Source organism: Amaranthus tricolor, chromosome 2, assembly GCF_026212465.1.
Source record: "Amaranthus tricolor cultivar Red isolate AtriRed21 chromosome 2, ASM2621246v1, whole genome shotgun sequence".
Lineage (NCBI taxonomy): Eukaryota > Viridiplantae > Streptophyta > Magnoliopsida > Caryophyllales > Amaranthaceae > Amaranthus > Amaranthus tricolor.
Window position 1 is genome coordinate 34,746,033 of NC_080048.1, and position 6,620 is coordinate 34,752,652.

Consider the following 6,620-nt stretch of genomic DNA (forward strand, 5'->3'; position numbering starts at 1 on the left):
TCTATTTAATACTGCCTCGTTAAAAACCTTGTCAGGAAAAACTCAATGGGATAAAAACCTGAACGAAGGGAAAAAGAGTGTAGTGAGTATGATTCTCCCCATGAGTTCAACAGATATCTCGTAGATGACACATTCCAATTTTATATACAAGTTGCTCCAATCTCTTTGATGGAAGGAACTTTGTGAACAGATCTGCAAGATTTTCACTTGATTGAATTTGTTTGACTTTTACTATTTTATACTTCTAGAGTTCATGTGCAAAGAAAAGTTTTGGTGCTATGTGTTTGGTTTTATCCCCTTTTATGAAGCCTTCACTAACTTGTTCAATACAACCGGTATAATCTTCAAAAATTACAGTTAGAGAATTTATTATCGAGTTTATCCCACATTCATCTTGAATGTGACCAATTACTGACCTTAAGTAAACGCATTATCTACTTGTTTCATAAAGGGCGATCAATTCTGCATGGTTTGATGATGTAGCTGTTAGTGTTTGTTTCGTGGATCTCCAAGATATTGCAGTACCTCCATATGTGAATACATATCCATTTTGTGATTTAGCCTTATGGGGATCTGATAAGTATCCAGCATCTGCATATCCAACCAGAGTAGCATCTTGCTTTAATCGATAAAATAGTCCAAAATCTTTAGTTCCTCAAAGGTAGCGTAACAAATGTTTTATCCCACTCCAATGTCTCTATGTTGGTGAATTGCTATATCTAGCTAATAAATTAACAGCGAAAGCAATATCAGGTCTTGTATTATTAGCTAGATACATCAGAGCTCCAATTGCGCTAAAATATGGCACTTTAGGGCCAAGAATCTCCTCGTCTTCTTCACAAGGTCAAAATGGATCATCTTTTGGTTTTAATGATCGCACTATCATTGGAGAGCTCGGCGAATGAGCTTTGTCCATATGAAATCTTTTTAGAACCTTTTTTGTATTGTTGGATTGGTGCACAAAGATTCCTCCCCTTAAGTGCTCTATTTGTAAACTAAGGCAAAATTTTGTTTTCCCAAGATCTTTTATTTCAAATTCTTTCATCGGATATTTTGCAATTTGTTCAAGCTCTTTGGGAGTTCCAATGATATTAAAATCATCAACATAAACTGCAATTATAGAAAATCCTGATTAAGTCCGTTTAACAAATACACAAGGACTGATTTGATCATTTTTGAATCCTTCTTTCAGAAGATATTCACTAAAAGGGTTGTACCACATTCTTCCAGATTGTTTTAGTCCATAAAGTGACCTTTTCAGCTTTATGGAAAACATTTCTTGTGATTTGTGATTTTCTGGAAATTTAAGTCCTTCAGGGACTTTCATATAAATGTCTGTATCAAGTGAACCATATAAATATGCGGTCACAACATTCATAAGTTGCATTTGCAAATTGTTTGAGACAGTTAGACTTATCAAGAATCTTAGTGTAGTCGCATCTACTACTGGAGAATACGTTTCTTCATAATCAATCCCTGGTCTTTAAGAAAAACCTTGTGCTACAAGTCGTGCCTTATATCTAACCACTTTATTTTTCTCATTTCTTTATCTTACAAACACCCATTTATAGCCGACCGGTTTTATACCATTTGGTGTTTTGGTAATTTGTCCAAAAACTTCTCGTTTCTCAAGTGACTTTAATACCGCTTGAATAGCATCTTTCCATTTTGGCCAATCATTTCTATGCCGACGTTCTTGCATCATTCTTGGTTCTATATTATTATCATCAAGTGTTATTTCGGTGGCGATTGAATGAGCAAGTGCATCATTAACAATAACATTCTTTCAATTTATTTGCCTTTTAGTTGAAATGCAATTAATTGAAATTTCATTGTTATCTTTTATATCATTATTTTCTTCTTCTCTGAGATTTTCATCCTCATCTCCAAAATTTGTTTCTTTACAATTCATTGAAGAAGTAATATTGATAACATTTGCCATTTCATTCAACCTTTTGGATTTTCTTTGTTTCAAATCCTTTGAGCCAAGTGGTCTTCCATGCTTCCGCCGTGCAATAGATTCATTTTCAGTGGCTTTGTTATCAATGGGAATTTCAATTCGTGCCAGAACATTTGCCGCAGGAATATATGATTTTGTCACTTGTTTTGTTTCTACAAATGCATCAGGTAATCTATTTGCAATATATTGATTATGGACAATTTTTCTAACTTCTTGTTCAGAAGCATTCGTTTTTGGATCATATATTTTCAAATGCATTACATTCCATGTGAGATCTATTTCCTTCTTATTTGGGTCCACTTTCTCTCCCCCTAAGGATGGGAATATTGTCTCATTAAAATGACAATCTACAAATCTAGCATTAGATAAATCACTAGTCATTGGTTCTAAATATTTGATAATTGATGGGCAATCAAATCCAACATAAATTCCCATCCTTCTTTATGAACCCATTTTTGTACGTTGGGGTGGTGCAATAGGGACATATACTGCACATCCAAATATTTTCAAGTGTGATATTTTTGGTTTTTGAGCATGCACTAATTGTTGTGGTGAATATTTATGATAAGAACTTGGTCTCAATCTTATTAATGATGATGCATGCATTATTGAATGGCCCCACGCAGATGATGGCAATTTCGACCTCATTAATAATGGTCTTCCTATTAATTGGAGTCTTTTAATCAATGATTCAGCCAGACCATTTTGAGTATGAACATGAGCTACTAGATGTTCTACGTCAATTCCAATTAACGTACAATAATCATTAAAAGTTTGAGATGTAAATTCTCTGGCATTGTTAAGCCTTATTCGCTTAATTGTATAATCTGGAAATTGATTTCTCAATCGAATGATTTGAGCAAGTAATTTCGCAAATGACACATTTCTAGTTTGTAGGAGACTTACATGTGACCATCGTGTTGAGGCATCAATCAATACCATAAAATATCTAAATGTTCCAGAAGCAGGATTAATTGGCCCACATATATCTCCATGAATTCTTTCTAGAAATTTAGGAGTTTCAGTAGCAATTTTATTTAAAGATGGTCTAATTTCCAATTTGCCTTGTAAGCATGCAGAATATGATAATTCATTTGGTTGGGGAATTCTCATTTTCTTCATTGGATGCCCAATTGAATTTTCAATAATTTTTCGCATCATTCCCACACTAGGATGACCCAATCGGTCACGCCATAAATTCATCATTTCTTTATTATCTAACTTCTGGTTAGACACCATATTTATCTCAACTGGTTTTATATTAATGCGATATAATCCCGATGAGTATGCTGGTAATTTTTCATGAATGTTTTTCTTTCCGCATTTTTCAGATGTGATGCATAAATATTTAGTATGATTTTTGGTCATTGTTTCTAAATAATAACCATTTTTGGCTTACATCTTTGAAACTTATGAGATTTCGTCGAGATTTACTCGAATACAGAGCATCATTAATTATTAGTTTTGTCCCATTAGGAAGTATTATTTGAGCCTTTTCATATTCTTCTATTAGTGTAGTAGTTTCAGAGATTGTGGTGACATCTGTTTTGACCATCTTCAACTAAAAAAAGTATTCTTTGTGCTTTAGGATAGCGTGAGTTGTTCCACTATCTAGGAGGCATTGATATTTGAATCAATTTTCTATCCATATCTTCATATCAAATAAATAGATAGTTAAAATAAAATTTCATTAACATTAGATGATATCAATACATAAAAAGGAGATTGCATATAAAAAGGAAATACAACTAAATAAGCACCACAACATTGTTAAGAAAAATTCAAATATCTTCATCATATTCTTTATCATTTTCATCGTCATCTAAATAGAAGTTTGAAAGGTCAAGATTAGGCATTGACGTGCTTGCTTTATTATAAGGATCGACATTGGGCATTGAGGTGCTTGTTTCATTAAAGTTTGCTTCCAAACCTTTTCCCTTTTTCTTTTGGACCAAATGTTTGGCAATACGACATGTACGTGCCCAATGCCATGCCATGCCACATTTGTAACAAATACTTTCTTTTCCTTCTTGATGGCTATTTTTATTGTGATATCCAATTTGTTTTCCCCTTCGAGAATTATAATTCTAATGACCATTTTGACAATTTTGGGGAAAGTGGCCTCTACCGAATCCTTGAAACTTTTTACCATGTCCATTAAAATTTCCACGACCTTGTCTTCGTTCTCTTTCTCGGAAATTTCCGCGTCCTCTACCACGGTTATTATAATTTCCACGGCCTTTATTTTCAATAGGTCTCATTATGAGTTTTCCAAACAAGATCACTATGTTGTTCAGCCAGTGAGAGTACTACATTCAGATCTGAATATCTATTGAAATTTCTTTCCTATATTGTTATTGCAGAATAATGTTTGATGGATGAAAAGTAGATAATGTGAGTTCAATCAATTTTGCATCAGTCACCGGGTGCTCACAATATTTCAAAATTGATGCAATTCGGTATAATGTTGAATTGTACTCACTGAGAGTCTTAAAATCAGAAAATCTTAAATTCTTCCACTCATGTCTAGCTTGTGGAAGAAGCACCCTTTTGTGGTGATCAAATCTTTCAACAAGAGAGTCCCACAATATTTTAGGATCTTTTATGAATAAATACTCACTATCACAAATATGATGCCTCAAGAGGACTAAGGGTTTGACCTTTTCTTGATTTGTAGCTACCTTTATTTTGGTAGCTTGAGTTCCATCTATTGGATCCTTTTCTTTTACCTCCAATACAATATGTTCAAGTCCTTGAGCAGTTCATGATGATGACATCTTCTTTCCATTCTAAGAATTTTTGTCCAGTTAAGTCTAATATGTTGAATATTCTTTTTGTAATTTCTACCATACTTGCTATATAATATATAATTGTTTTGTAAGTATATGACAATATAATAATTCTTATATTTTCATAATAATAAACCATTAGAAAAATTATGATTTTTTAATTTCATGATCTTCTCCCCCTTGGTTTATTATTATGAATTTGTTGTGGATAATAAATTTAGGAATAAATTAAGAACAAAAGAAATAACAATAATAATAATAATAATAATAATAATAATAATAATAATAATAATAATAATAATAATAATAAGGAGAAGAACAAAAAAAAGTTAAAGATAATAAATGCTAAAGAGGGTAAAAAAAATAGCATATACATAATATATTAGTATAATTTATCATACAAAATGCACTAACAAACAAAAGAAAATATGACAACGAAAATCATGTGCATTTTGTTTCTTCGTCTTCAAAATAAATTACTTATAATTATTATAATTCCTAATGCTACAAGAAGGACCACCAAACCCATAATTAAGGAGATATATAATTTGAGTTTGGCAAATTTTTCTTCAAATCTAAAAGTAAGGAAAGAGGAAGAAGCTGGATTGTTTTTGTGATGGGGGTACATTGTCGGTGGAAGGAAGAAGGAGAAGGAGGGTTTTTGATGTAAAGAGTAAAGTTGAAAGGATAAGGGATATGTGGTAAAAAAATTAGGATAATCCGATTTTATAGAGGTTATCCCAAATTGTACAATATACCTTATTATTTATATATACTTAAAAAAAATACGTAAAGTAAAAGGTAAATAAAATAAATGCACATGGATATAAACGCAAAAACTGCAAATAAAAAATGCACATATAAATATACGAGAATAAAAAATGCTAACCGTCCATTTAGGGGGTAAAAGAAAAATAATTAGCCACCCATATAGGTGGTTTAAAGAGTAACAAAAGAAATAAATAATACTAAATGGACAATAAAAAAAATTAACTAGCCATATAGGCGGTATAAAATAATAACAAAAGCAATAAAGTGTCCTTGTCATCCGTAAAGGTGACGTATTGTCCAATAAATTATTTTATGGGTTATTTATCTTGCAATGTTTAGTACTTATTTCTCCCTCATCATCTTTGGTTTTGTTATTACTTGGTGAAGGTTTATTTTCGGTTGATGTTGTTGGAGCATTATTAGTTGGTTGTATTGATGAATTATTTGTTGGTCGTACTGGTGGAATATTAGTCGGTGGAACTAGTGGATTATTAGTTAGTTGTACATGTGAATTACGAGTTGGTGATACTGGTGAAAACATTAGTATTATTAGGATTATTATGTCGGAGCTGATTTAAATCAGTCCTTGCTGGGTTTGTAGTGAAGGGTATGGAATTATGCTCAATTATAAAATATAAAAATGTGTTATAAATACCTTGGATGACGATGTTGATATCATTTGATTGTTGGTCCATTTGTGTGTACCGATGAAGAAAAATGCTTAATTAGGTTTTAAAAATATTACCTTTTTGATTATTAAGGGTAGAGCTGGTGCTGATAATGTGTTAAAACTTAGAGAGATAAGGAGGAAATAAAATGAGTAAAAGTTAGAAGATGAAGATGTTTTTACTCATTGGTGTGGTTTTTTACATCGGTGAACTTGTAGTTCATCTACAATTACATTGAATGCATTCACATTAGGGTAAATTTATTAATTAACTTTCACACTATATTCATTAATTACCTTTCACAGTATATTTCAACAATAAAAGACTATTTCTCAATTAAATAAATTCAAATAAAAAATTTATATACTATTACTTTGTATTATTAAATTATTTAATTTCTATAAAACGGTCGTCTTTAAGATTAAATCATCT